Source organism: Rissa tridactyla, chromosome 5 (assembly GCF_028500815.1).
Source record: "Rissa tridactyla isolate bRisTri1 chromosome 5, bRisTri1.patW.cur.20221130, whole genome shotgun sequence".
In the NCBI taxonomy this organism is placed as follows: Eukaryota; Metazoa; Chordata; class Aves; order Charadriiformes; family Laridae; genus Rissa; species Rissa tridactyla.
In genome coordinates, this window is record NC_071470.1 from 47,216,494 (window position 1) to 47,239,676 (window position 23,183).

Sequence of the window (23,183 nt, forward strand, 5' to 3'; positions counted from 1 at the left end):
AAATTATAATAAAACATTTAAAACATCTCCCAGTGAATTTAATACTGCATGGATATGTGCTGCTATTTTAAAAAAAAAAAAAAAAAGTTTCTCTCTCTGTGAAGAGTGAAAGACCAAATTAATGGCTACATTAGATACCAACATATATTTACTGCATTTGCAGTAAACTAAGAACATAGGAAGCGAATGACCTTCAGCAGTTACCAATAGTTCTGACGTTTGGTTTTTTTTTCCCTGATGGTGAAACTATTTCTCTGTTTCTAGAAGACAATAACCTGGAATTATCTGGGGGTTCACCTCCATGCTAACATATTGCATTTAAATTAAATTACATTTGATGAGGTAGGAAAAACATCCAGGTAGGTAGAATCAGCTCTGTGAAGGAAGCGATGCCATTATTTTAGACCTGGAAAACCTGAAGTCCCCAGAAGCTGCCAGGTGGGAAGGAGAGGTCCCAGAAGACAGTCATGGGCCAGGATTTATTCAGGGGCAAAAGGGGACTGATGTGAAGATCCGTGAGTCAACAAAGCTGCTGGGCATGCAGCTACTGTGTCTGCAGCTTCCTTTTGCGATGCAGCCTGCCATCCTTTGTGCTGCAGGACACCCACGTTCAGCCTCTTCCTGCCCTGGTAGGGACTGGAATCTGTGCCCCTGCTCTGAACATGACCTTGGGGTCCTGCCAGTAGCTATTTATGACAAAATCATAACTGATTTGCAAAAAAGTGGAGATCCGTGGTGCTTCTAGTAATAATACTGTTGTACAAAACCAGTATCGTGAATGTACAGATCTTCAAATTCCAAATAACGATGACACAGTTCCTAAAGAAACCTTCCTGCAGAACTCTTCTCTAAAGTATCCTGAAGCGAAGTTTTCCCAGAAACAAATGGGGTGGTCCTTTGATAAGATATATCCCAGCTCAAAACCAGTATCAACTTAATAGGCACAACAATTTCCAAGCAGTGACCAATTCAAGACTCTTCCTGACCTCTGCAATGACAAGACCCCTAAATCACATCTTTAAAGAAACAAAGTGGAAAACCTAATTCCATGACACTTCAGGGAATTCAAATACTGAAAAAAACCATGCATATACTAGGTCTTCCTTTATTAAAACGTCAAGTTTGCATCTGGTATACTAAGTGCATTTTGCACTTAATATAACTAATATACAGTAAAAAAAAAAAGCCTATTGTGTTATAGGAAAACCTGTCTCATTCAAACGGTAATTAGTTTTAAAGGTCTGACAAGAGAATGATAATGAATCGACAGTGTAGAGATTACAAAAGGAATTTCAGCAGTATAATTGACTTTAAAATGTATGAGAAAGATGATGGCACACATCACAGGTTAGGTCAAACATTTCCAGATGTGTTTCAAGAATGAGGAACACCAGCCCTCCCGTTGTTCACAATGTTTAAAGACATTTTCTAACGAAAACAAAAAAAAATAAGAAACATGAGGAAACGTGGGAAAAGTTTCTGGTTTTAATTCCTCTCCGAACATGCTTTGAGAGAGCTCATCCCAGGGGAGCAACTGCGTTTAATGTGAATGTGAATTCTCCATCTCTGCTATATTAATTGCTGTCATATTTACCTTGGGAAGCAAACTGAAAATTAAAATTAAATAATCTGCTGTGAGATCAAACTACAAGCAACCAATTTATTTAGTGTCTGGCTGAATGCAACATGGCACCGTGCCACTCAGAAAAATGAAGATGACTTTACATAGTATAGTCATAGCAGCAGAATAACAGCGCTCAAAATGCTTTGTGCAAACATTTCATTGTATATTTACATCTACACTTGTCTTACAGCCAAAATGCCTTCCTGCATGCTTATTTTTACTAGTTTCTTCTGAATATTTTCCTCTGCTAAAACACCTCCTTGACAGTGCCACAAAATACAGTGCAATGAATCAATCATACAGTAAAACCCCCTTATATAAGGGGGGTATATAACACAGCCATTTATAAGAACTAAGCCATACCACTTGTTAACAGTAGCTAAAGGTGGTTTGTAATCTTAGCTCATGGACATGGCATAAAAATTAGAAGCAACATTAAATACTTTTTTCTTATTACAAGCAGAGTCCTTTGCTCAGAGTAGGTCAGAAAATGGTATTATGCTATAATGTCACTTTTTTGTTTTTAAGCATACATACCACTTTGTTAGGTGAACTGCTGCATGTTGAGCAAGAATTAACAATCAGTTTGTTTTGCAGCAGTCACAAGATAGCACTGACTGGATCTAACTTTCTCCAGCACAAGAGTGATTGCAGCACTTGCAGGAGCTCAGCGTGGTTTGGGAGCCATTGCCTCAGCAGAAGTAGCTGTTAACTTCTGTTTCACCTTTATGTAAAACGGAGGCTTGCAATTCCCACTCAGCTCTAATCTCTGTGGGATTCAGAAACCACTGCCTTTTGCCCCTTGCCAGCCAGTATACCTCTGCACAGAGCAAGGCAGGCACTGTTACTCTTACTCACAGGCAAAACACAAGCAGCTTCTAGAATGACAGGTTAGTACCCATCACCCTATCAGTAGCAGCTCATTGTGGATTCAGCTGTTGTGCCTGTCAGCAGACAAACACAGGGAAAATAACTAAATCCTGTCATTTTGTCTTATTAATCTGAAATGCAATATCCGCACTTTGCTGCTTCTACTTCAAGTGCTATGTGTAGCAACAGAAGCAAAGCCCTGGTGATTTGTCCGTTTCTAAGGATTCTAAGGAGGCTTCTAAAATACTCAGAGAAAACTGCTCAAGTCCACATCAACATATAAGTCAATATTTTAAGAAGTCAAAGTGAGTATTTATTAGTCTTATTAAATCTTGTACAAACAGTAAACTTTATTTGGCTGCTTCATTGTTAATTTAAACCCATTCAGAGTGCACAGACCTTCAAAGCATTAATTTGTTTGGGTATTGCTGCTTTGGAGTGCACAAGATGTAAGCAACGGGAGCAGATAGGCAAATCTGTTTAAAAACTTCTAAGTGGCAGTGAGTCATACCTAATAGAAAACTGCCAATTGTTGACTTAGGTAGAGGACATCTTAGAAAAGATGCATCCGTGTGAAGAGGAGTGAGATGTTTCTAGAGACATTCAAAACCTGCCTGGACATGTTCCTGTGTAACCTGCTCTAGGTGACCCTGCTGCGGCAGAGGGGTTGGACTAGATGATCTCCAGAGGTCCCTTCCAACCCTACGATTCTGTGATTCTGTTTTCCTGCAACTCCTCAGTCAGAGACTAAGCCATCAACTGAAATTTCAGGATGCCTCATTTACCCCTTGCCAGTAATTTATTCCTGTCGTTAACACAGTAAATACATTTTCTAACCTACCTGGGGGTAACTGTCATTACACAAGAATAATTTAAAAAACATATTGTGTGTAACTTGCATATTAGGTAAAGTGCACAGTAGGGATAGGAATTCTACATCTGCAGCAGCAACACAAATGTACACACCACAAAATTGCATAAAGAATATAACTCTATAAAAAGAAAATTGCAAAGCCAAGGAGTTGAGCTCTAGGAAATCCCAAATATAGGTGACCATTCAATCCTAAATCATTACCACCCTTGAGTAAGATGAGTACTTACATCACAAACTAGTACTATTTTTTTTCCAGCAAGATTCTAGGCTCTTTCACGGCACAGATTTTTGCTACTTGAGCAAAGGCAGTAACTGATTAAAAGGTTGTTGTTCTCTCTGTAGATCAGGATGAGACATGATACTGGACAGTGGATTTCACAATAATTTACTGGTACCCAAGAAACTACTAGATTCATCAATCTCAAAAAGAATATGCTTTGTCAGGCATTAACTTCTCTGCTTGTTCCCCCAAAGTTCCACCCATCTTTCTAACAAGTCATCCCTAGTTCTGATCTGTCTGTATACCAGAGCCCTTTAGAGTAGTCTTACCATTTTTTTCTCCAAAGCACTAATTGCCGTTGCGTCCTGTGCAAGCCGGTTCTAGTGTCCTTACTGACAGACATAACTCTGTTTGGGGCTATTTCTAAGAAAAGTATACTCAAAACCTTTCTGTAAGTCACAGCATACTTTTGAAAGGAAGGAAATAGCACAGCACACCACAGCACTTACTCAACCATCTAGTGGAATTGCAGCGATTACCAAGCTAAGTACAAGGTGGTAAAGCAGCTATGATAAAATAATACAAGTCATAGCAATCAATTATTAACAGTCCAAACATTTTAGTAAATCCACATTCAGTGTTGTAACTCATCCCAGTGACTGTCCTATATGGCTGCTTAGGGCAAGCTAAAAATCTAGACCTTGCTTACAAGAAAGACTTTCTCCCCACATAATGTGCAATTTCCTCACTTTTCTACCTTTTTTTCTTTACGAGGTGTTTTAAGAAACAGAGAAACACAATCAAGTGTTTTCTCTGTGCTCCATGTTAAACGCACCTGTGTTGCTAGACAGTTACCAAACCAGGAGATGAAGAAAATAATGACCTTTGTTTTCTGAGAAGAAAATAAGTTATCTCCTTTTCCATCTTGTCTCTATTGTAATCAGCAATAAGGAAGTTTCATGGAATACATAACTAAACTTCAAAACTGCTAATATGTCTCATTTTAAGGTCATCATGAGACAGACACTTTTGCTGCTTTTTTTAAAAATGCTTTTTTATTAGCATTTGTGTAATAACACCAAACTCTATACCCTGATACAGAAACCAGTGTTCTTGAAGACAGGGAAAACCCCTAGTTTTAAAGAATTTCTGATACTGATTTTGTGACTGACTCATTTCCCTCTAATGGTCTGAAGTAAATCCCTGTATCCAAATACAGCCCTGGGAGATGCCCAGACTCCAGATGTGAAAGTTATATTGCAGCCACATCTCTGGTTTCAATTAAAGGCAGAGGGGGAACCCTAATCACTGCACCCATGTTTTGGCATGTAGCTAAAGGAAGGGCTGATTCCCAAATGCTGCTTATAAAATGTATATTTGTCATTTTAAGTATCACATGTACTTTCATAGGGTAAATATTTTTCCTATGCTAGGACCAACTAACAGGGAGGCATGCTGAGAAGATAGCGTGGGAAAAATATTCTCTTCCTGTGAGTCAAAGCCTATCTGTGAAAACACTCCGCAGCAAGCCCAGCAGGCAGCCTCACAGCACCTGATTCCCTGCTTCCCCCCTCACGCGCTCAGGCGGAAACAGCAGCCCTTGGATGTGGCACATCCCCACACCCTCACCCCTGGTCCAAAGCATGGCTTAGACCACCAGCTAAGCAGCTTAAGATGGAGATACTGCCCATTGAAACCCCAGCCTCCTTACACTGTGGAGCTCTTGAGGTTCACTGCTCATGGGCATTTTTTCAGAGTCAGAGCTAAAGATACCTCACAAAGACTAGAAACAACCTGCCGTATGTAACCACAACACATTATTTAATTTTTTCTTTTTTTCGCGTGGGGGGAAATCCTGATGTTGAACTGACAGAACTGATGATACCTTAAGTGATCTGGGTACCCAGATGAAGAAGAAATGGAAGTGCAGGAGGGGCTGCAGTGAGGACAAGCAAAAGCAAAACCAATCCAAAGTACCTGGAAAGCATTCTCACACTTTAAAGAAATATATTTTAAATATAGCATTTAATCTGCAATTGCAGCCTGTGAAAATACAATACTTTAATGAAAATAGTAAGAGAAAAGCTAAGAAATCTATTTATGTCTTCAGAACGCCTTCTTTTCAAGAACTGAAATTTGTCCTGAGGACACGTGGTGTTCATGACAGTCAGCAGGAGTTAAATGTAAAGATCAAAGTCTTGCTAGAAGCCAATGGAATATAAATTAGAATCCACAAAAGGAGAAGTGCTGTGGCTCTAGAATATGAAGTAATTCTCAATTGTGGTGTTTACTAATTCTTTCCAAATACCTACTTACAGTTGAATCTCTTAAACTTACCAATGCATATAACTGTACTCATTTAAGTAGGCCTCTAACTTCAAATGTCTGCAAAGTCTGATTTTTATTTAGTTCATAGATCAAAAACATTTTTAGGAGCAAAGAAAGTAAAAAATAATTATAATTATTCTGTAATAAGAGTGAAATCTAGTAACTTTTTATCTCATAGTGTTTTTCACTGAGATCTTTAGCTAGTATTCATGACTTACACAGGATTGCTGTATCTTCTATAATAAATGAAACAATAGACTATTTAAAATTTCCAAATTTCTAACACATGAAGTAACTTCTAATTTGAGAACCACGGTCTGGATTAACTGCGAAGCATCTGCATCATGAATTCTCCTACTTCTTCAAAGACGCTTATCTTGCTGAGACTTGTACATGTGTGTATTCATCTGATTGAAGCTGAATGTGCGTAACTGTTTATGCAACTGGCACACAGGTTTGCATAAATACCATTATTGTTACTGTTTTCCCAAAGATACTGGAGCATTGTAGAGCAATATAAAACAGTGATTGTAGTGTCTTATGACAGTGCATATGGTTAAATATTCCCTTTGTGTTCACAGCTTAAAATCATAATGAACAGCAAGTTTTATAAATAATGGGGTATTAAAAGTTTCTCTGAACTCTACAGATGTCAAGAACAGTTTGAAAACTAGGTCTGTAGAAAGCAAAGTGTTTCATTAGTAGATTTCAATTGCAGAGTTTTCGGACTGAATATTTGCCAGCTGCCACTTCTGTTCACAATGTCTACAAAGTCATTTTCACATTGAAAATCACTGACAACTACCTTTCATATTTATTCATAGTTAAGCACTCACGCCAAATCCCGTTGAAGTCAATAGCAGGTTTCTGGATATAGCAGGAATAGGATTAAACCTAACAGTTCTGTGACAGAAATACTGATTTGCATGTTTTCTTATTTTGAAGCAAAATACAGCCTTGGTTTTTTCATTTTGGGTTTTTGCAGGTAGGTGTGCAGATCTGTTGGTAAACACAGAACTGAGGTCATTTGAGATTCTGGAAAAGTTAAATACTATGCATGGGAAGCTAATAACAGGAACTTCTAATTAGTGAAAATGGTTTATCCTACAGCAGCAGGGTCATGGCCTTGTAATTTTTCTGATAGGGAAAAGAATATATTGATAGAAGAGGTGTACTCAACAGAATAGATGGCCTAAGAGGTGTTTTCACAGCCATCATGCAGCTACTGATTCTGCTTTAGCTAGGGCCGATGGCAAAGAAAGCCGCTCTGAAGAAGAGGAGAAATCAGCTACTTTCCCAATTGTTCTCTTCCACGGTATCTGCAAGGCAGGACCAGCAGGCACCTTCCTTTTTGATTAAATGCTTCCAGATGGTTTCTGATACAAAACATGTTTAAAATAAATTAAACTGCTGATTTGGCCATGTGCACTGTAAATTAGTACCTTCATTTTTAATTTCACTGATTGGTCCATTCACAGCCTGTCCCTTTCAAAATCTGCTATTTTAAAAAAGATTTGAGTACACAAAAGCAGTGGATCTTACCTTTGTAAAGCACAGTTCCAAAGGCTATCAGCACATCTTGTGAGACTGAATGCTCTAGGAATACATTACAGTATCAATTTCCCTGTTGAGTGTATCACTTAGTTGCTTTCTAATAGTCTTCTGGAAAATACAGCAGATATGCATTTACAGCAGAAAAAGCTAGGTAAATATGGTAAATATGTGAATTTATATTGTCTTTAAAAACACAGACTTTTTTTTGCTAAAATAATGAAGCAAAGTGAGGTGTTTTTTGAAATACTGAACTTGCACATGTGGTATTAAGATAAATTAACGTTGTTAATTAATCACAGTAAATATGCACTTAATGACTAATATTAGCCAGCTATTAGTGTATACCACCTCTGTAACAAAACTAAAAATTAAATAAATCAAGAGGCAGATTTTGGCTTCCTGTAGAATGTTCAATCTGTGATGGTTGTTATTGTCTCCAGTGCAATTGCGGGAGTTATCACAGCTACTGATCTATTAAATCCTTCCGTTCCATTTATTCTACTTTTCTTTTACGCATGTGGAAAAAATCAAATTGCACAGAGTGTTTCCCAGATGATGTTTGCACAGCAAAAGTCAGCACATGCAAATGACAGCAGGAGGGACAAGGCAGCATGCAAAACTAACTCAGAGATAACTGCCACCTTCACCACATATTCTGTGTGTGGAACTTCCCCTTGGCCTTGGTGGCAGTTTGATGCAAAGACTGAGGTGAAAGTGTGGCCCTGCGGAAAAATAAACTGAAAATATTTACGGGTGGTTATTCATCTTTGACACTTCTACTTAAAAAAAAAAAAAGGAACGTGTAGGACAGACTATAGCAGAAATCTAGGTTATTCAGATCTAGAAATGTGAGATCCTTTACAAAGGAATTTCTCAAGTCATTATTAAAAGGTAGTTTTTTATTTTAACAATATTTTCAGTGAAAATCAGAGAATCATTGAGGCATTGATCATGAGGCAAAGGAAAATACCTGACATACACGCTACTCTTCCAAACCTTCGGTAGTGCTACACAGCAGAGAAAAGATTCACCCTTATAGCTAAAAAATATCAAATAGTAAAAGCCTCAGTGATTGCTGGTCCCCCAGTTATAACAGATGCATTTAGAAAGATTTAGCATGTTCCAAACCATGCATTATACCAATTCAAGTGCATTAGCTGTTGAATTGCATCTTCTTGTAGCAATATCAAACTTGAATACTTAATTCTACAAAAATAAAAATAATGCCATCCGGCTTTTTTTAAACTCTAGTGTCTGCTTCTGTTCTGGATATTTTAGTGCCAGAGCACCAGGCACAGACTGGCACAGAAACATACGCTTGGCTTGAAATGTTTGCAAATTCCGTTGAAATTGACTGATTTCTGTGGCAGGCATTTCAGATTAACAGAGATTAAACCGATTAAGAGATTTGGAGGATGGAAATACAAGAAAGGGTTAACAACGAACACAGTGCAGAATCTCTGATGGGATGTACCAATCACCAGCCTCTAATTTGAGGTATAAATTCAAGGTTTAAGTATGGAGGTAAATTAAATGTAGTTTAACCATAAGGATTCTCCTGCTACTTTTTCCACTTTTGTGAGAAACTTCTGTGGCTTTCTGGGCCAGGCCCTCAGGTCTTTCTCTCATTAGGAAAATGCAGATAATTTTTCCATAAAACAAGGGAGATGATTTCACCAGAGGACTTCTTGGATTTTCCAAAAGACGTAGAATCATATGAAAAGCTCTTACCAAAAAAATATGTTTGTCATCCAAACGAATATGCTTCTGTGATACAGAACCCGAACTTTGTGCATTGTACGAATCACAGGGTAATCTTCCTGGAGTTATTCTAGGTAGACTACCTAGAAATGTCCATGGTTCTTCATCTCACAACCTGTATAACTGCATTGACTGCAACAATGTTAACATCACTGTATTCTTACCAAAGTCTGAAAGATCAAAGCTTTGCTCCATTTCTCAGATAGCATAGTTTTTTCCTCATTTATTGTAGCATTATTTTGCAATATCTGCTCTTCTTTAATATGTGAGAGATAAAAAGGAGAGAAGGGAGATACAGACAGAATAAAGGAGCAAAGAGGGAAAAACAGAAGAAAGTAGAGCAGGAGCCTACAGAAGGACATGAGGATTAAAAAATCCATAAGAAAGAAGGGAAACATGGGCAACAGAATAAAAGAATTTGCAAAGGCACAGACAGTTCTCTTACTGATATATTGCTTTTTCTCTACTACAAATCCACTGAAGTATGGTCGGTACTTATGCAAATAATTTTTGCTAATCTGACAATATAGTCTACAGAAAATGTTGAAATGATAATTTCAAGGAGCTTTTCAACAATATTTTAGATTTTAGGGGAAATTTTTTTGTGGTATTTACAGCTTGCGTTTCAAAAAACTCTGTTGTTCCTACATTACTCTCTGTTGCACAATTAAGGAAGGATATGTCTTTATTGCCCTGATTTGGCTGCCAACATCCAATTTCTAGTTTCAGTGTTTTGCCTCACTAGCGTCTAATGGGAGGCAGGGAGTGACATACCTTGTTTTGCTGCATTGTGTAATGAGGTTACACTGTGTTAATAAAGAAGTAAAAAATTCAAAGACTTGGACATTTCATATGCTGTTTTCTAGTGTTTTGTTTTAAATGGCATTGATTAGTAAGTTAAAAGACAGATACACATTGTTACTGATTTAATTAAGATATCATAGTTTTACATTTTATTTTTTAAAGATATTTCACTTCTCTTTTATAATATGCCTATAAGGAACCTCTTTCTTCTCTCCATCAGGCCTTCTGAAATACCAGTTGGGGCTGCACATGCATCTGAGAACCCAGGATGGAAGCACAACTTACCTGGCTTCCTTGAAGGCCCTGACCTGCACTCCAGCGAGCCAGCATGAAACTGCACGAGTGTCAGCAATCACCAGTAACGGCAAGCCAGACCTTCCTCCCACTGTGCCACCACAGAAGGTAAGGAACTGTAAGGGCACTCAGTTCTAAGTTCAAGGTGTGGGAATTTATGCTTCAGCGCTGGGAGTTTTCGGGTTTCAGCCCTCACGCAAAATGAGCACGGAACACAGTTTGAGAGTCTTGCTCTAGAGTCTAGGGCTCCAACTGAGAGCATCAGCTAAAGAGAAGTGGCAGCAGATAGGCATGTGGAAATGACAGCTGACCAATGGACGTTAAGTGCCAGTCATCCTTGAAGGCTGAAATCTGAACCCTGAAGTGTCAGGCAATGACTGTAGAGGATCTCGGCTGCATTGCCTTCACTGAGGTAATGGGGACATCTCAGATTTACTTTGTTGAGAACCAAAAGTAATATGAAATGTAATTGATAAACATCTTTGTCTCAACACTTCAGCTTGTGCAATGACAGACAAACTACCCAGGTACCAAAGCACTCATTTTTAGCATAGGAGCTGTCCCACAGCTAAGGCCCTTCAAGTACTATTTCCAACCAAAATGTGAACAACTGCTCCGTATGTGCCGTTTTCTGAATCTGTAAAATGGCTATTCATCACTGAACACCTGGTTTTGTCATTATATTAAGAAACCATGTTCATTTCAAATGGGGACGGATAACAGGATGTCTCCAACGTGCTATGTTGCATACTAGTACTGTGAATAGTAGCTCCAAGCCAGCACAGAAAACAGTTCAGCTGTTTCAGAGGTGAAAGTGCAGAGACACTGGGCAGTGAACTGTGGGAGAAAACCTAAAAATGAGCAAAAATCAAATTCTGGCCCTAGCAAGTCCAGTTTTGAATGTAATTTAAATATTATCCTGAAAATAACTCCTCCTTTGACTAGAAAGTTAAATTTATTGTTAACTGGGTTCTTGATAAAAGAAATCCCATAGCAAATAACGGGTTCCACCTCTGTGTTTGTGTATATGCACAGAAAGAGGATGCTGCATAGCAAGTTCCCCCTTTTTCTAGAAATGTATGGAATTCCATGATGAAAAGGCTGAGAGACCACGTCTATAGTTGGCGCAGAGGGACAGACTGAGAGGCACAAGTTCCTAGAGGATAAAACCAGAGACCCAAGTTTAAGGATAAAGAAAGGTAGTATCTCTTTCATGAAGAATTTTCTGCCAAGATGAAGACAATGTTTTTTTAAGCCTTTGGTATTCTGGCGCATCTGGAAGCACCATGAATCTTGCGGAGTGTGCACTCTCGGCAGGTAGAAAAAAAACCAAAAAAACAGGGAGGAAAGAAAGTTTGCTGCACTGTGTATAGTCTTCCTTTACATGGGGTCGGAAACCTTTGACATTTCTGCTTACGGTTTAAGTGATGCTGAAAATTCAAAACATTTGTTTTAAACATTTGTACCTGGCAAGTTCCAACAAGACAAATGCACTAACTTTACAAGTATCCTGTGACAATGGAGAAATGAAGTTCTCACAGTATCACAAGTGTCTTTGCAGAATATTCATGTTGTAAACCTTTGCTCTGAGTTTTCAACTCTGTTTACAACAGACATCCAAATCCCACACTGCCCATAATATATTAAACTGACAACAGGACTGCATTCCTAAGTAGTGCAGCTTCTTTGTTGAAAAAGTACCAAACCTAAGTTTAGCATTAAAGATCTGAATACATTTATTAATATTTTACTAAAGATTATGAGTGTTTTCCATGGTTGTAGAGTAACAGCTGGGAAAGAAAACAGTGAGGATATGTTATATAAATACTTGAATAAACATCCTTTTTTTGCATATTTATTCCAGCATTAGATAGATCAGCCATTTACAATACAGTACATTACAGCGACTGAAATAAAATCTAAGTGTATTTTTTTAAATACATCAACCTCATTAGATGCTTCTCTGCAACTACTACTCTAATTTCAGTTTCTTATCTTATTTTTTCCCTATTCCATTTTATTGCTAAAAAAAATCTGCCCACAACATACGCAGGGATGGATGTTCTTTTTTAGCTTTTGCTACATGTAAGTCATAATCCTGTAGTCCATCTGTACTCCTTGCTCTTCACCATTTCAAAGCCTATTTGAAAAGATACTTTTACATTTTAATTCCCCTCTGTTTAAACCTATTTTTGCTTAGAACTTAGTATTGCTTAGAACTGCAAATTATTTTCAAAGAGAAACTGGAAGGAAGTTATCATGAAACCAAATTTCATGATTAATATATTATATTAATCAACAGTTTAAAACATTTTTTACTGGTATTTGCTAGTGCCAGTCTCTAATCTTCTAAGAGAATAATGATTCTGTCATGATGCCCACCACTATCATCTCATGTACGGTATAGCTGCACACTTCAAACTTTGACTAAGCTATGACTCCGTTGGTTCTAAAATTTACCGTTGTTACGGTCAATGACTTTTTCCACATATAGTTGACTATCATGCTGCATCTCTCACAGATCCGGAGCATGTGACGTGCAGAGTAAAGGCAGAGCTGATCTAAGTTGATGCTAATGTTCAAATCAGCTTTAGGTTTACGGTGTCATACTACAAATGTAGTCCCTGCTTCATGAGACTATCAAAATGTTCTGCAAGCCACGCCTAACTCGTGACTGGAAGACTGGCCTCCTCTATGCTGTTTCATTACAACCACACAACCAAATGTTTTTGTCTGGGAAGGGAACTATTTCATTACCTTCATGTAGGCCACCATTCAGTCAGTGAGACTGATATTTGGTCAGCATGTGAAGATCCTTATGGAGCTTTTGCCTAAACTCAAATACTGGTATTTAACCTTCTGTCTAGTGAGTTCATCCTTGGGCAGCTTGTTGAGCAGAGAAATTGTGCCAATATTATCATGCATTCTGCTTTTTCTCTATCGATGTTGCTAAGTGTATTATTTGTTTATTTTAACCTCCAAGAAGGGCCAAGTTAAGATCAGGGCCATACACAAATATACAGTAAAAGATGATGTTTGACCTGGAAGGTTTGCCCTCTAATAGCTAAGACAGAAAAATGGGATATGAAAGGAAGCATTACGATGCTTTGTTCAGAAGCGGGGAAATAAGGCATGCCAGAGATCACAAAAGAAATACTGCAGCTGAGCTAAGAAGTGAATCCAGATCTCGTGAACAGTTGCACAAGTTTTTTTGGCCAGGAGTTTAGTAGATTGGAGTGATTTACAAAAATCAGGTCAAACCTTACAAAAATTTGCAGCCAGATTTTAAAAATAAATATGGGATCTAAACACTTGCACATTTCTACAAGTGAAATTCAAATAAATTTTGTGGATAGGATTCAGAAAAGTGTGTAGGTGCTATATATAAAAGCAGAACAAGGAAGGTGTCCTCACCTTATAGTTTCATGCCTAACACACACCAGGTTTAACTTAATTACCTAATTTCTGAAGGCTCTGTAATTGCATATAAGAAAAGCATTTCCTCTTGGCTGGTTTTATTAATGTCATGCAACCTGTTTGGGAACCTGTAACTTTAACTGCATCAACATAAGCATTTAATTAAATCTAAAATTAATTGTAATTATTCCTGTCATGATTTCCTGAAGTTTTTGAGAAAAAAAATAATCAGTTCCACATTGAACAAAAGCCTTGCTAAGTTTCTTAAGCCACAGAACTATCCTTCCCTTCATACTTTTCTTCCCATGTGGAAGTCCTAAAATCCTACCTCTAAACACGCTTTGTGAGTTCTACGGACTAATGGCTATATTTTCACCAAAATTTGAAGTTTATCAATCCACAAATATTTTTCTCAACATGAGGCAGGGGGTTTTGCACTCTCAGCTTGCCAGTGCAAACAGACAACTATGACGACAATTTCAGCAAAAAGAAAAAAAAAAAAGGAAATTTAAAGTTAGATTGATGCATGCTTTCTCCAAAGACATGGAAATTTTGCCATTTTTAGCAGTACTATTTAAAACAGGAACTGCAATGAGTATTTTAGGCTCCAGGGTGCCTGCAGTCAGGGCTAGGGAGCCACACAGTTATAAATATAAGCAGACACCGCTCCCTATTAACAGCAGCTGGACATAATGTCTTGTGTTTTCAAATCATAGAAATAATTATGAGCAAATGCAAAAATCCCAGTTTTTCCAAGACACAAATTGGAAATCTTGTTGAGGTGCTCCTCCATTGTAGGCAGCCTTTTACTAATGCTCTTTTGCGTGTGAAGAGTTTCTGTATTTGCCGAGGAGGGAAGTCAGCTTTCCCTGAACAACTTTTGTCGCTCTCCATTTGTATCAAGTGCCAAGTGAAATGCAAGGTCAAAATGAAATTAAACACACATCTACCTTGGTCAGCATTAGAAAGGCAGTCATCATACTCCTGTCTAATATACCATACAGAAACCTCTTTCTGGCATCTCAAAAATAACTGTGCCATTATTTATTAAAAGTGGAGAGTTAAGCAGCAACTACTGTATGTGGCATCACAGAAACCATAATTTTTACCGTACCCTCTGGAATTGATGACATTCTAGACTTACACCAGGAGGATTCCCACAAAACATATTTTCCCCAAAAGAGTGATACATTTTTTTTCTGAATACCCTAGAATGAAGCTGAAGAAGAGATTCACTTCATAAATGTATGTTTCTTTCAATTTTCATTTGTGGAGGAGAAAATAATCAAAGGATTTTAGCACATTGCCTTATAGTAAGACATTTTTACTCACACTGAAACAATCGGATGACTTGCATGGGATATTCCCTGCAACTCTGTCATACAAATATCTGTCTAAGGGCCACATTCCACAGCGCTCGATAAAATCTTTGGAACTGGTTCCAGCCTCCTCCATGATGATGCACACACCCAACTTTCTAGATTACAGCCCACACAGTTAAAGCTCTCTTCCTGAGCCACTGCATGGCTGACCTGTTTTTCTATCTATCTGGACTTAGCTGAAACAATCAATGGGCATAGCCATGCGTAAAGTGCAAGGCATCACCAAACAGTCCCAAGAGAGGGTTTCAGACAGCTCTGTGGCCTGTACCCCCATGCTGGGATGCAAGTCTTCAGGCATTTTTCTCCTTGCTCTCAAGCAGTGACAGCATAGCATTCAGTTCACATTCAGGCAGATACATACACATAGGAGGCACAGACAGGGGGTCTCATGAAAGAAGTACCCTCTCAGAAATAATACATAAGCTCACAACTTGGTTATCATCTAGTCTTAGCGTGCTGCCTGTGAGAAATTAGCCTACTGGTGCTGACTTGCATGAGGAGGTGGCTTGTTTGAATACTTCTACTAGCAGGGCACCATTCTCTTGGAACAGCTACTTCTAGTGTGAATATGCAAGAAGAAAATCAATTCACAAGTTGGCTTTAAGTTACACAAAGGAACTAATTTAAAGAGTCAGAACAGTAAAATCAAGAATAATGGCTACCACAATACTGCCGAGTTCAAGAAGCAGGGAGGGTGCCTAAAAGTAGCAGTGAGGGTCTGAACTATGGAAGGAGGCATTTCAATCAAATGAGAACCTTAGTTAAAATACTCTGCAGTTCAATGTGAAAGCAGTAATATTCTTAGCAAGGCATTGATTCAACTTAACAAAACTATCATATAATAGGAAATATGAATGAAAAATAAGTGGAAGTGAATATCACAAAAGACTGTGCTCTGATAGGGTGAGATTCTCCCAAAGCTGAAGGCCTGTGGAAGCCCTAACGCTCAAATTTACTTGGGGTCTGAAGTAACAAACAGGACTTGGTGAGGTGTCTCTAGGGCAAAGTAAAATTAATCCCTAGAGAATGTATTTGCTCTGACTTAGGTCATGAAGCAGCAGAACAACTGACAGCAGTGAAATGAGCACTCCTACGAAAAGGGAGTAGATGTCAGCTTGCTCCAGACTCCACATCTACAAAAATAAATAAGCATCCTGTATGAGCTACAGGTCATAAATGAGGAGCCAAAATGACAAAGCAACACTAGCACTGACCTAAGAGTGGCATCACCTCAGGAGGACAATCAAAAAACTGGAAGAACAGCATGTTACCAAATGAGTAGCAATCAATGCCTGTGTTACAAGTAAAAGGCTTCATTAGAGGTATTAACATGCTCTTTTCAATTGTTTCACAGCAGGTGGATCTAAAAGCAAAAACCTTATAAAAAACCCTGCTGTCTCTAGCAAATTTGCTGCCTTTTTAAAAAAAAATAAAAAATTGTTGTTTATGCCCTAGCTAGAAGCCCTAGCCCATTTATGCACATGCTTAAATCCTATTGGAATTTTAAAATTAAGTAGATACCAATATTCTGTCCTGAATAGCCTTGAACAAAGACTTATGCCCTGAATTAAAAATATTAATATCTGTTCAATGATAAACTTGAATCTGTACTCCTGGTACAGCTATTCATGCAAGACTTGCTGAATATGTATCACATATATTAATGCCACATCTCAAATGCTCAAAACATGCTGAAAAGAATATTCAAAGTAATGTCAAATGTGAGATTTGGCTTAGTTTAAATTTCAAGTGCTAAAAATCTTAATTGCAATGCTAAGCATCTAAATAAATGCAGTGAATTTTAATAAACACATAGACAATAAAGATCTTTAAAAAGGAAATAGTACAAACTGTGCAAGGAATTCCAGCAAAGAAACTCCAATGGCAGCTCTCCACGGCTCAATTTTCATTTGCTAATAAAATGTGCAAGCTGAACCGTAGTCATTTCTAAATATCATTACAACAAAATTCTTTCAAACATGTCCTGTAGTTTCCAATAACTATTTTAAAACACTTATTTTTGCCTATACTGAACTTTTCTTAAATAAATAATTTTGTATTAAAAAAAAAGGAAAACATGCTGCTCGTCTACAGTGTAGATACAAAATACGGCCAGTACCTTCTAATACATATTTCCTTGTTGCTAATTTAGAATGTTGTGTCTGTTTCCTTAGATTACTGAGGTGCTTGATTTATTTTTTTTAAGTAAGATATAATTTACAACATCTTTTGGTTTAACAACTCACTTCAGTTAAAAGGAAAATAGCTGTATTTGCTACAAACTGCACCTTGACTTCCTTGGATTGCTTATTTTGAATCTCAGTATTTTTTTAGAATTTCAAACAGATGGCATTTATCTTCATAATGGCTGTGATATTTTACCTTTTATTACATGACACAATCAGGTTTTGACTGCTACTGATGCTTTGAGTATTATAGTTTAGTATAAACTCTTACTTATGTTTTGATTTCACTATGGGATTCATTTTGAAACTGACTTGTAGAATGGTTAAAGACAGATTTTTTAAAGAAAGCATTAATCAGAATAAGACAAATATACAAGACTTTAGTACTTAGTTTTATGGACACAACATTAAGGTCTAACCTTTACTTCTCATTTTCGATGGTTTATTGAAAACTTAATTGAATAACTTAAGTGAATACTCAGCAAGTGAACCAGTGGGAGAGGGGATGGTGAGCCATTTTATTGATAACGTCAAAAAGGCTAAAAAACCCACTGTAGAACTTTCTCCTTACTTTCTCTCCAATGTTTGCCTCATGATCTTGCACTGTCATGACTCTTAATAGCTGCAAGCTACGTAATTCCACAGAAAAAAAACAAACAACCAAGAGCTCTTAAGATGTGAATTCCTTCTTTCTCCTTCCTTACTTTTCCTGCCTGTTTTGGATCAGCATTATTTCAGCAATTGCTTTTCTCTTCTGAGAATGTGGAGCATAAAGTCTTTTATGTCACCATTACAGTATTCCTCACGCTTCCTTACAATCATCTAGTTCATTTAAGGTTCTTGCTATTGGCAAAGCAAAGAGAATAGTCATCAGAGCTGCAGAATGTATGGCCATATGTAGCACCCCAGAGCAACACAATCCAAGCAAGAAACTTCTCGACAATAAAGAGAACTTCCCATGCTTGCATTTGTAACATACTTGCACACATTCTCCGGTTGCTTAAATTGCTTAAATTCTCTGGTTAATTATGTAAAATAGTCTGTCACTGGAATCTCTCTCCAGCATGGGCTGTCACCACCTTTTGTTCCTAACCCTAGAAAAGCAGCGGACCCGTTTATGTGTTTTAAAGTGTATGCTTCCTTGCGCCTACTTTCTGTAGTTTGGAAAGAAATCATCTTGTTCATAGCTACAAGAAAAGGGAGTGGCTCCACTGGGAGTTTTGTCTTAAGGAAAACTATAAGATTAGACCTTTTCCAAGTAAGTAAAACACTTTGTTCTATTCACAGAAAGATAATTAAACTCTTACGGTTGTTATAAAAAATGCTGTTACATTTTTCTGTAACTCTGTACTCTGAGACTTCACAATGGAAAATTTGAGTAAATATAAACTTCTTTTTTTCCTACTACTATTTCTGCTATAAAAAGTCTTACCATTCCTCTTTAGACCAACGCGTATGCAGCACATGTAACCTGTAGTCCAGTGAAAGCGCGTAGCCCAAATACAGCATTACAAACAGTTCATTTCACCGTAATACTCATTTGTAGTAATACTCCATCCTTGCTTAGGACTTTTTTCCCTGTTAATTCATCCTTCAAACCTAGAAAGCCGTCTCACTACATACACAGAATAAGTGACCAGCTCTGGAAATAGAGCCATGTTAGAGGCAGCATTAGATCAAGCTTGAGAGAGAATGTAAGACATATAAAAGTACTCCTTCACATCTGAGAGGAAAACTTTTCAAGTGTCTCATGTTTATACATAGAGATGATTTTATAAAGGCCTAGGCTAGTAATGGTCACTGAACTTTAGCCACAGAAACAACTCTGTCCACTCAGAAAAGGAATTACAAGCCTAATGTCTTGAAGAAATAGAATAACGGAGCTAAGAAAATTGACTGAAAAAGTAAACTGCCAATCATAACAAATGCAGCACAGTTTGGGGTTTCATCTATTCTGCCTGGAAAAAAACAGAATCGGAATAACAAATGCAAAAATGAAGTTATTGTTAGAGCACCAAGTATGTGATTAAATATGAGGTTTGCATCTAATTTATGAAGTTCAATGATATGAATTACTCTGAAAACCAGGTAAGAAACCTTACCGAAGCCTAATGCAGTAAAACTAGCCTGAATGCGTTCAATTAGCCTGACGGGCACCATCAGTTAGCAAATTCTTAGAAAGCCTCACAATGCACAAAGGCCGCCGAAGTCCCCTCCTGGCTGAAGACCTCAGCGAGCTCCCAGCTCACTTCCAGCCCCGAATCCCTACAGATTTCGCTCAAGACCATATTTGGCTCTGGTCACGCTGCAAAGGGGGCTGGGGGTGCCGAGGAGAGGGGGCTTCCCGCCTCCCCCCCCTTCCCTCGCTCACGGGGCTCAGCCCCGCACCCCACGGCGGGACGAGCGCGCCGTCCCCGTCCCTGCCCGCCGCGCCCCGCCGCCCGCGGCTCGGCCGGGCGCCCCGTCCCAGCGCTGTCCAGGGTCCCCGCCGGGCCGCGCCGCTCCGCGCCCCCGCTCCGCGCTCCCCGCCGCGGGCGCCGCTCACTCACCATGGCGCCGAGGGGGTGGGGGCTGTCCGCGGCCGCGCAAGCCCCGCGGAGGGGCTCTGAAGCAGGGCACCGTTGCCGATCGCCGACGCCGCAAAGGTGTATTTGGGGAGCGGGCGCGGCGCGGCGGCGGGGCCGCCCGGGCGGCGGCGGGCGGGGGGGGGACCGGCGGGAGGGGCCTCCCCGCGGGCCCAATCAGGGCCGGGGCGGGCGGCCCCGGGCCGCGACGGGGGCGGGGGCGGTGGCCCGGGGGAGGTGCGCTGCCCCCGGCCGCAGCGCGACGTTCCCCCGCCGCCGCCGAGCGCCGGTGGGACGGCGCGCCCGTTGCGCGGCGATCGCTGTCGGTGCGAGGCTTCAGCCGGGGTTCGGAAAGCGGGTGTCCTGCCCTGCTGCCCCACGCTCCCGCGTCGGGCGTGCGGTGCCTCCCCGTCTCCGTGCAGCGCTGCACGAACCGAGATTTCCAGAAATGTCCCTCCACGCAGAGTCGGGAGCTTCTGTTTGCAGCATCCGCACGAGTGACGAGTCTCACCAGCCGTGGCAAGGCGTTGTGGTTACAGATGTCTTTTCCACACAAGTGTCCTTCCAAATACTCTTCAGTTTGAAAATTCTGTGCTACCATATTTGTTTTATTTGCACTTTTTCTACCACGGCTTTGATTTTCTTGTTCCTAGTGATATTCTGTGCAATCTATAATATATACTGTATATATATGTATATATTACTGTACTTATGGAGTGCAACTATTATAAAAAGTGGCTAAGCAATGACAGAAGGAAACAATACCTTTCCAAATAAGCACAGAGAACAAGAATCATTCAAACAGCTTTGGAATATCGGAGAGCCAAGTTCAATTTGTAACACAAATTCATAAAACACTTTTTATGGTTGCCCACGTCTGAAATCATACTTTAATTCTTGTATGTCACCATCAAAACAGAACAACAACTCCACAATTTTTAAATCTTCATAAATGCCACAGAATATTCATAGTATTTTCACTGTGAAACCATTGGATGGTTTTTGGAAGCCCAGGTTCAGAAATAGTTATTTTGTTGGAAGTGAACAATTAACAGTGACTGACCTCACAGTAGGATTTGTTGCCTTATCAAGTCACATGGAAGCAAACAGAAGATTTCACCAAGAAAAACGCTGTTCTAAAGATGAGTTTGGAGGAGCACCATACCTACACGGCAAGAGAAGAAAGACAGATATCATTTCTTGTAGCTCTCTGTTGTAACTTAACAAGCTAGTGCAAGAGAGAGAGCTGAAACCAACCAAAACAAAAGCAGCACATCTCGAAGTGGTTTTGAACAGACCAGCTTCCCACAAGAGAGCGTATCGAAGCTCAAGGAGTGAATGTTTTGTTGCCACCTTGACTGTCAGAACTCAAAACCAGTTTAATAAATATATCTGCTTCACACCATGCTTCCCTCCCTGCAGTGTTAAAAGAAGAGAAACCTGTCAGCTAAAGAACTGACAAATTCCTTCAACCAAGCCAAAGCCCATTTTTTTGCCATTTCTGAATTTATTGACAAGCAATGTGAAGCTTAATTGAGTGCTAAATAGTCTAGGACATTGTGTACTTCATAAGATTACTGTATTAATAGAGAATGTATTTGCAGCGTTATCTGTTGCCTCCAGAAGCAAAAGATTAGTCTCAAGGCAAGGCGCTGTCTTGCTAATGTTTGCCCTCACGTGCAAACTACCCTACCTCTTGCTATTCAGTCTCACTTTTCTTGCCACAGGGAACCACCTTTTTCTGTAAAAAAAAAAAAAAAGTAGAACCAGCTTCTAAGCAACTGATATAAATGAATTCCATCATCAAGTTTCTGTACCAAAAAGGAGTAAGAGCTTATGTTGCACAGAGAATGCCTATTCCAGGATGCACTGTGCGAATTGAGATAATGATGATCGCTGCAATGTAAACCTGCTGTGCCCAGTGCAACAAATTAATGCTGGGTAAGAAAGCTGAATTTGGACATTTGGTGAGTAACTGGATCATCAGCACCCAAAGGTCTCCCAGAGTTCTTGAAAAGCCACTGTTCATCCCTATCACATCAATTGCTATGTGCGTACTAGTAGTGACTTGCAAACTTGCACCAAATAAAAACAAAGAAAACGCTTATGAGTAAGATCTTTGCAGTGAGTATTTAGAAGAAGAAAATAATATTTCAAATTCAATTCACTGAAATTTTAATATGACAGTATTCATTTTATTTTAGCCATTGAAATGTTAGTTCTCTAAAGAAAATTAGATTAGATGAATTGCTTTCATAAGATCTTACAAATACCAAAAAGATAGCATGTTTCCATCAAGAAACCCTTATGTCACACCTAAAAATGGATACATATTCTTCAGTTTCTTCTTTAAATTAAAGGTCTCTTTTTTGACCAATAAAATATAAAGATTATATTATATGTAATTATGCTAAGATGTATGTATAATCAAATATAAGGGCATCATAATTCAGAGCATAATTAGCACTCCTAAACTGCCATTTACTGGCATCTGCTGTATTTAAATCAAGTTCTCAAAATCAGATGCCTTCAAAGAAGCACCTCTCAAATTTATCATCTCCCCCATGGCAACTGAAATTTCTGAAAATACAGAAAGCTGCAGCCCAGAGCTGTGGTGCTGAGCAGCTGATGGCACAGCCTTGATGGTTTCAGGCACCAGCACCGTGGGATTGGAGATGCTGGCACATCACAGAACTGCAGAAAGACTGAGGTTGGAAGGTACCTCTGGACTTCAGCCCTGCTGCTCAAAGCAGGGTTAACTAAAGCATGTTGTTCAGAGCAGCGTTCAGTCAGGTGTTGAGTATCTCCAAGGATGAGGACTCCACAACCTCTGTAGGCAGTGTGTTGCACTGTTTGACAGTCCTCACAGCAAAAAAAGCCCTTTTTCCTGTGTTTAAATGGAATTTCCTGTGTTTCGGTTTGTTCCTAGAGCCTGCTGTCTTTTCACAGGACACCACTGAAAAGAGTCCAGCTTTCTATTCTTTTCTCTCCCATCAGGTATTTATACATGTGGATAAGATCTCCCCGAGCCTCCTCTTCTCTAGACTGAACAGTCACAGCTGTCTCAACCTCTCCTCATATGTCAGGTGCTGCTGGCCCTTAAACATCTCAGCAGCCCTTTGCTGGACTTGCTGCAGGAAGTCCATGTCTCTCTTGTACTGGGGAGCCCAGACCTTGGCTTAGCACTCCAGATGGGTTTCACCAGTGCCGAGTAGAAGGGAAGCATGACCTCCCTCCACCTGCTGGCTGTGCTCTTCCTAATGCAGGCCATATAATGTTTCTTGCAGCCCAAATTATATTATTTG

The 23,183-nt window shown here is 39.4% G+C and overlaps 1 protein-coding gene across 1 annotated transcript in view; it reads right to left on the reverse strand.

Annotated features, from left to right (window-relative positions):
- Nucleotides 1-20,006, reverse strand: part of GUCY1A1 (guanylate cyclase 1 soluble subunit alpha 1) — a 38,919-nt gene extending 18,913 nt beyond the window's left edge. The window contains exon 1 of the mRNA XM_054203639.1: nucleotides 19,864-20,006. The gene's annotated coding sequence lies outside the window, so the exon portion shown is untranslated. The remainder of the gene's footprint in view (nucleotides 1-19,863) is intronic.
- Between the last annotated feature and the right edge of the window lie 3,177 nt (nucleotides 20,007-23,183).